Raw genomic sequence first — 9223 nt, forward strand, 5'->3', positions numbered from 1 at the left:
ATTATCCTACAATTTCAACCCCACTGCAAAATTGCTCTATGATTTTATCCCCATTGAAAACTGAATGTAAAAAATTGCACTCCAAAACCACCCCCAGTGGAATTTTCGAGCTGGAAACAATAGATTTTCTATCCGGCTAGTACGAAACGCAGGTTCAGGTTACAGGTTACAGGTTTCAGGTTCAGGTTACAGGTTTCAGGGCCAGGGTTCAGGTTTCAGGGCCAGGGTTCAGGTTTCAGGGTTCAAGTTAAAATTGTCTACAATGCAGACCAGAATGTTTTGAGGTTATTAAAATTAACATATTATAGAAGCAGAACTAAAAATATAAACTTTAGTAGTTTTAACGTTGCTTAGAACATATTTATACTATAAGAGAATAATCATAATTCAATTGACGTAGAAATTATTATAAAATTTTTAATAGAATGGTATACTGCAGTACAGTAATGAATACAATAGTCTTTCATTGGTCGAAATTCAAATAATGAAGAGCTCTGATTGGTTAAATGATCTAAGACGCGTGGTGTTTGCTTTTCAACACCTGTCTTCTTTTTTTATATCGAGTGAGAGAAAATTACCATTTAACTTATTTATAAGAACATAACAAGAAACCAGACAGACTTTTCAACATGTTTGTGTAGGTATGAGTTATAAAATCCTCTCATTAACTCCAGCGATTAAAACAATTACTTTCAAAATATGTATTTGTCAGCAGAATAATGATGAGGAATAATAAATTTTATTATTCCTCCTTTAAAATTGCGCAAAACATTCATTATTTTTTCATCCCTCGCTATTTTGTTTGATCTCCGCACACAACCCAGTCAAAAAGAGGAGTAAGAGCAAGGTCAGTAATTTGAAAAAGCGAGTCTGCATTGTAGACAATTTTAACTTGAACCCTGAAACCTGAACCCTGGCCCTGAAACCTGTAACCTGAACCTGCGTTTCGTACTAGCCGATTTTCTATCCCCAATGAGGGAAAAAGTGTTACCGGGGCACTGAGATAGGGGTGTGATATTATACATATCTCAATTTTTTGACAAAAAAGTTTTTCACAATAATTTTGCACAAAGTTTCAGAAAAAAATATTTTTTAAAAAAAAGTTGATGACGTGACTGATTATGTGCATCATTAACAAAAAAAAAAACCAAAAGTAGGAACTCTCTCAACAATATTTCATTGTAGGATTATTCAAACACTCTCAAATTTTCCAAATATGTTCTTTGAGCATAATTGGAACAACGAATCATTTTTTCGATATTTTTCTCTCAGTGCACCAAGTGGGCCGTCAAACTCTATTTTTTTAGCTTCAGTGTTGTTTCAGAAGTATTGGGTCTAACATGTCCATTATTTATTATTTACGTAAAAATGCTTCGTTCAAAACATGCTCTTAATATCAAAGAGAACGTGTTGAAGATTTCAAGTCAAAAGCTTCAACCCCGAATAAAAGTCCACATTGATATTTTTATTTTTAGTTAGGGCGTGTATACCGTGCATTTAAAGCAAAAAATATTTGAACTTACGGAGTGATGACACGCTCAATGGATAAAATTTCAGAACGTTTCAATTTCTTATTTACGTACCTTGTGCCCCTGATTGTGTAATCCCTGTATCAGTAGAAGCCATGTCAAATTCAAATTTGAAGTCGAAATTGAAAAAACAACAATCCAACAAAATTAACAAGAAAACGACTCTCTTATTTTTATCTACTAAGAGCACGGTCACACCAAATGATTTACCTCCGCTTATATAGCTGTTGTCATAACAACAAATATTTTTATCTATTTTTTAATGTGACCACTCGAAAAAATGGAAGAAAAAATCCTAAATTCGAGGAATCACCTGTTTTAATAAGCGAAAAATAAGACTTGCTCGATAGCAAGTCTTATCGTAGTTTAAGAAGAATTCCTTTATGTTTAAATAAATAGGTCTATTGAAAATGGCGATTTGTGTTTACTTTTCAAATTTTGAAAAATTTGAAAAGATGTGTACATATTTTTTTTGCACACGCCATGACATTCACACACAAGAGAAAAACAATACACCTATTTCCTATTAGCAGATTCATGCAAAAGTCACGAAAAAACGTCGAGTAAACAAACTTTTGATTGGCGGAGGCGTGCAAAGATTACCTCATAATCTGGACATTTTGAAAGAATATGCTTGTATGTGCAATATTTCAGCCAATCAGAGACTTTCTCGACGTTTTTCGTGACTTTTTTACATGAATCCGCTAATAGGAAATAGGTGTATTAAATGGAAAGATTTTATTTCGAATGAATGAATTTTTATCCACACAAATTTTTAGACTTATTAGAAATGCTGATTGAAGTTTTCCGACGCGCCGCTTAAAATAAGCAAAAATGGTGATTCCTTTTTAGCATTAGCTAAACTTATATTTTGGTGTGACCGCGCTCTAAACGTTTTATGAGTGTTGAGTCATCATCAGAACTTTGATGATTTTTTTTATTTACTTTTTTTATTTACATCTTTATTTACTGCCTACTATTGCATGTCGGTTTGCTTTCTGTCTATGTGTAAACATAGACTTATGAACAGTGAGAAAGACTCACAATGGCTATTTTCTTTTGTTCTAGCCGTACATGTTGAACTGGTGGTACATTCATAAAAAAATTCTTTCTCTTTTGTTAAAATTTTGATTGATAAGAATGTGACCATACCTTTTGTTTTGCGAAAGGGGAGATAATTATGCGTGAAAGTATGAATAAATTTTCTTCCAGGAATTTGTTATTTTTGTGTTTGTAGAGAAATATTTCAGTCAGACAAGGCTTTTTGTCGATTTATGGTAAAAATCAGGAAGCATAACAGAGCATAATAACATATAGAAAACTTCCAAAAAACTCATGCAAAATTGAATTTATGAAGCAAAAGTTTTAAGTTTGTTCTCGATGGTTTTACCTCTTTGGTTTTACTTTACTTGGTTTTACCCGTAACTCATTGATTTATATTGCAATTTTATGTTTAATTAAGTGTATTCAGAACATTTAATTTTATGGATTAAAACCTCCCAATTACTTACTTAATTTCCATGTTAACAAAAAAGGCTACTACAAGCCCGCTAGATTGATTGATAAAAAAAGTTGCATTCACAAAATATCACTAATTAGGAGGGGGGTTTCAGGGGGTACCCGATTCCGCAATTCCGTCAATTTTTTCTCCAATTTCCGTCAAACCGTCTTAAATTGAACCAAAATTCCGTCACCGAAAATTCCTTTGAAATTCAATATCTTTTACCAATTCCGAAATTCCGCAAATTTTTTTGCTAAATTCCGTTTTTCCGCACTAAAATTGTCTAATTTTCCGTCTCCGTCAGAGAACCCAATTTCCGTAATTCCGTCTAAGTTTTCGCCAAATTCCGCCACTCCGTCCGAAAAAAGGGCCGATTCCGCTCCTCCGCCAACCATGAACCCCCCCCCCCTAATTATGCAAAAAAAATAAAGAAACAAATTACTGACGAAAAATACTGTAACTTTGGATAGCCAAATGGCTAAACATTAAAATTTGGAGGGAAGCTACCTTTTATCATTGTTAACAATATATTCTATAGCCTTTTTGTAGCCCTTTGTAGTTAAGAAGATATGTGCTGGAGAATACGAAATACCTCGAAAACTGAAGTGTTATATATTCAAGTATGAATATCTCCTCTTGTAATCAGTGAAAACTCCTAATTCTTTCTCCCAGTAAAAACAGAGGAAACCCTTGACAGATAGACATATTATTTGCTATTTGATTACTTAGGAAAACCCGCTAAATTTTACTGTAAAGCAAGCAGGAACACTCTCTAAGAAAAACCCAAAATGCATAATTTATGCGTAAAAAATGTTGTTTGTGCGCAAAAGAGAATGAGTTCTAACAGTATTGCTTCGGGACATATTGTTCTCGAAAAACAATAGGAAACCATGGCAACCCAAGCTTCGTTGTGAGTCTTTCTCACTGTTCAGTATCTAAATAAACTTTCTTTTATACCAACAACGAAAGAGGAAGTAGGGAAAATCATTAAGGACTTAGTTCAAGGAAAATCACAGCCAAGCTCAGATATTCCAGTGAAAATCATAAAGGATAATTGTGATATGTTTTCCAAGTTTTTATGCTCAGAAATAAATGCGTCATTCGAGTCAAACTCTTTTCCAAAAGAATTGAAACTTGCTGATATAACACCTGTGTATAAGAGAAAAGGTTCAAAGAATGACAAGGGCAGCTTCAGACCGGTGAGTATTCTCCCAGTTCTGTCAAAAATTTATGAAAAAGTCATACATACCCAAGTCTCAACCTACTTTAACAACATTTTGAGCAATAGACAATTTGGATATAGAAAAGGAATGAGTACACAAACTCCACTTTTAGTCATGACTGAAATTTGGAAGAAAGCTACAGATGAAAAGAAAAAGTTTACTCATTGACTTATCAAAAGCTTTCGACTGCATCTCGCACGAACTATTGATTGGGGGGGGTTTTCACTTTTACGGTACGACGGTATGGGGCCTTTTTATCCCCGGTAAATCGGTATTACCAGAAAAAAACGACGGGATTACGGTATTTCATTTTCTAACGGTATCGGTATTTAGGTAATTAGGCTTCTTTTATCGACGGTACTACGGTATTTGACCCAAATTTTTGTCGGTATGACGGTATTTAAGACCCCTGAAAACCCCCCCCTTGATTGCTAAACTTGAAGCATACGGATTTTCAAGGAGTGCCTTAGGTCTCATAGCAGCCTATCTACCATTACAGTGCCTGGCATAATGTTAAAGTAGGTGTTCCCCAAGGATCCATTCTAGGGCCGCTACTAGTTAACATCTACATGAGAGATTTGTTCTACTTCCTTGAAAATAGAAATGTACTGAATTATGCAGACGATACAACACCTTTTGTGATAGCTGATTCTTGGGAACAGGTTGGTGAGGAGCTCATGAATGGAGCTGCTATCATCTTTGAGTGGATAACCCAAAATCAAATGAAAGGAAATGCAGACAAGTCTGAGTTGATAGCTAACAATACCAGCAAAGAAATCTTCATTACTATACAGAATGAACGCATCTTTAACAGCAACTCAGGCAAGATCCTAGGATTAACTTTTGACAACTGTCTGACTTTTGAGCCACATATTAACACGATTTATAAGAAAGCTAGCCAGAAAATCAGTGCACTTGCGAGGGTAGCACCGTTCATAAATCAAAAGAAAAAGCAAAGGCTCATGAATGCCTTCTTTCGAAGTCAATTCAATTATTGTTCGCTTGTCTGGATGTTTCATGTTCGCAGGCTAGATCAAAAAATAAATCACCTCCACGAAAGATGTTTGAGGATAGTGTATTCTGATCATACATCTACTTTTGAGCAGCTTTTAGAGAAAGACGGTGCCATCAAATTCCACCATAAAAATCTTCAGTTGTTAGCAATAGAACTTTTCAAATGTAAAAAAACATATCAGATCTAACTAAAGAAATTTTCAAACATGATGAAAATATCAAAGTAAATTGCAAAACGCCTTACTTCAGATCAAGAGAAATAAACTCTGTTTTTCACGGTTCAGAGTCACTTTCATTTTTAGGTCCAAAAGTTTGGGAATTAATTCCGGATGAGTATAGAGGTATAGTTGATCTTAGTATTTTTAAGGAAAAGATTAAGCAGTGGAGGCCTACATCATGCCCGTGTAGAAACTGCCGGACCTATATTGACGGTGTCGGTTTTTTGTAATCACCTTACAAATTGTAAAGTAGCGTTGACTTTTATTAGCCTTTGTTGCTGCCGTTCGTCAACTTGAAATAAACTATTACATACATATGTCTATGCCGTAAAGAATTTAACTTTTTGAAATTTTTCGGAAAAAATTTCTAAATTAATGTAAACTTTCATTTCATTTCGCAACCAATGTTTTTGTTCTCGTTAAGTTTGTTTTGATAGAGGAATCGAATTCTTTTCAAAAAAAAAATTTTTTTTGCAGTTGTCAAGGACCCCCTTGAATAATTGTAGAAAAAAGAACTAGTGGGGTACTAGTACTATATTATGGCTTTGAGGGTGTTCCCATCTTCCTGGAGGTGGGGCTTTTTTTGGTGATTCCTGACATGTTCCTGAACCTCTGTGCAAAATTCCATCTACACCATTTTTGTGTGTGTAGTTATGCAATTCTAGCTGATTAAATACCCTGGTTGACTGGAAGTCTCCCTCTGAGAGGGGGTCTTCTTGTATGACAAAGATGAAACGGAATGTATTGGCTCCAAAGTCTAGGAGCAACTGATATATAGCCCTTGTTTCTAGACTACTCGTTTTTTTAGAAAATCATCTAAAAAGATGTTCTTAATTTTTTTAGGCTTAAGCTTAAAAATGTTCTAAATATGTTATTTTATTCATCTTTTTGTGAGCATTTTTGGCAATTGTTTTAAGAAATTGAGTGTTTTAGAGTCCACGAAGCCTTAGAATGTTCTTAACTTGACATTAACATTTACAGAATTCCCACGCATAACATAAGAATGTATATGTCAGCCAAGTTTTCAAGTTGTCATTTTTTATCTGTTTAAAAAGATTTGGTAGAGATCAAGTAAAAAAAGACATTTTCCACGGCTAGCTACATTCCACTGCTCCAAAAATCTGAACAAATTTTTACAAAATTTCTGGCTTGGGGTGAATCATAAGCATGATTTATAGGCATAAAATAAGCATAAGCTATGCCTGGATGCTTTAAGAACTTAAGCATACAAAAGCCTGACAAAGGGGCCTACACTTGCTTATAAAAAAAACGTTTGAAACCATAGGTTAGCGATGCATCACAACTTAACTACGTTGCATCATAACTAGCACAGTTTAACGTTGTACCTCATCTAATTTTCAATATTCATTGCCGGGTCTGTTGTCATTCTTTTTTATCATTTGAAATATTTCAAACCGACCACTATGATGGTTTGTGAGAGAGGGGAGATGATGAGAGAACTGTTTCTATTTATGATACACTCTGGTACAGATTAACTGTAACTTTATCTTATATTGTTGACAGACGAATCAAAGAATTTGTTTTTTTTTCATTCGTATCAAAACATCAACATTAAGACTTGAGAGATCATGTGATCCTTTGGTGCGGAAAATACACTTCAAAGCGTTTTCTTATCAGCTCCGAGTTTAAATTCACAATTATAGATGATTACTATTCTTAGGGTCCAAAGAAACGGAGGGGTTCCAATAAATGAAGGGGGCTTAGAAAATTTTCAGAATTGTAATAAAAAAACAGGGGGTTCTAATTGTTTGGGGTCAGAAATTGTAAAAGTAAGGTAAATATAGGCTAAAATCAGACTTTTTCGGGCCAATTTCGTCCCCTGCGTATTTACAGCTTTTTAAAGCTTAGTGATAGCACTAGATAATACCCTGACGCATTGCCAAAAGATTACGTATTCAAAAAACAAAACGTGAAGTTTCATTTGTTCTTCTATTTTGAAGTTATCAAATTATCGTTGAACTTTGTAACGTCAGATTTTTTAAACGTATTGTTTTGAGAAGTTCCCCCTATGAACCCTGGGTACCGGAGGCCAAGTTTTCATAAGAGTGTCAATCAGGCGAAAATCAAATAATGTAGTGTTTCCGGAAACCGCCCGGGTGAAAAAAACAAATTTTCTGACCCGGCCGCAGACTATGGGTTTAGCTATATGGTTCATCATAAAGAAAATCAAGTTGACCGCGCTCGCAAGCTATCAAACGTCGTTTGGCTAGATATTTCGGCTTGTAAATCAAGTTTTGTTCGTTAGTAGTTGATACAATAGCATACTTCATACTTTTTGTACATAAAAGTTATCTTTAAAGTTCTATTTTAATAATCTTAAGTTATCAAAAAAAGCAAAAAAAAAAAAAAAAATTTCCGTCCGGCCGCATGAGAGCTTTTACCCTTCACCCGCATTCCGGAAACACTACATTTGTTTTATTTTCGCCTCAAATTTTATTTTTAAAACCAAGAACACAGAAATCGAATCAAAACATTGCCAAAAAGAATTTCAAGTGACAAAAATAAAGTGAGAGGGATGTAATGATCAAACTGAATAAAGTTTTCTTGTTATATATCTATCTTGGCTGATCTGAATATGGGATCTATCTCTATCAAAAGAAAAATAGCTGATATAATTCAGTGCAGTTCTCCTAAAAAAAACTAATTGGATGGATATTTTGTTGTATTTTGGAGAATAAATGAAGGCAAAGACGCATGACGCCCATAGCCCTGAAGCAAATGTTTCACTTGATCCAATTACTCAATTTTTTTTTTATGATTACAAAAGGAACAGTCTGTTCATCGCAACAACTCATGCTAAATACACATTTTTCCGGTTAGCAGTTTCGTATAAAAAGTCACCAAAATTTCGAGTAAACAAACTATCCCATTGGCTAAAAGGAAAAATATAAACGAAACAATGTGCAAAGTATGAGAAGTGCTTTCTGTGCTCTTACTCGCGTCGATAGTTATTCGAGCTGTGACACTCATGATACCCCCTCTAGGAGAGGGTATTCTCTAGTTCCAGTCAGCAACAAAAAATAAATACATCGGGACGCAGTTGATGGTTAGCTTCTAATTTTACCAGATCCTGAATTCGTTCAGCAGGAGACAAATTTCGTCGATGATTTGTTTCTGTCTCTTGTCTTGTCCTTCCATCCCTGTTTTGAAATTTCTTTCCAAGAAACTTGTGTAAATATGCGATTCTGAGTAGCCTTCCACAGGGGAGGATATCATTGTCTGGTGATTTCTCTTGTTCTACCACTTCGGTAAATATTTAAAAAACGACCCAAGTTGTTTAGTCTTTTGTTGAGGATCTTTCGTATTTTTGCTTTCTTTTAGTCCTAGACTAGGTGTGTTGATTGGTCACAGGTCTCGTTCATTTTACACATTGCCCAAGTTTTGTGTCGATGACCTGTGACCTGTGACCTTCGTTTTGAACTAGCTGCAATTTTTCAAAATAAAAAATATGAAAAATTTAGCAACAAAGCTGCGCCTCGATTTGATGAATTTCAAACAATTTGATGGTCAAAGTAGTAATATTGAGGGAAGCCTAAAAAAAACTTTTTTGCTCTAAAAATAACAGCAGGTTAAGAACAATTTGATGATCAAAGTGTCATTGAACTACGGCCTCGAAAAATATTCACTGCTAGCTCTCACCCTCGACCCTATGGCTTATTTAACCCCCTCACGCTATTGATGATTCTGATGGACGCGTTAACGGGAGATATAAACGAT

The sequence above is a fragment of the Clytia hemisphaerica genome, unplaced genomic scaffold (genome assembly GCF_902728285.1).
Source record: "Clytia hemisphaerica strain Z4C2 unplaced genomic scaffold, Clytia hemisphaerica genome assembly, whole genome shotgun sequence".
NCBI lineage: Eukaryota > Metazoa > Cnidaria > Hydrozoa > Leptothecata > Clytiidae > Clytia > Clytia hemisphaerica.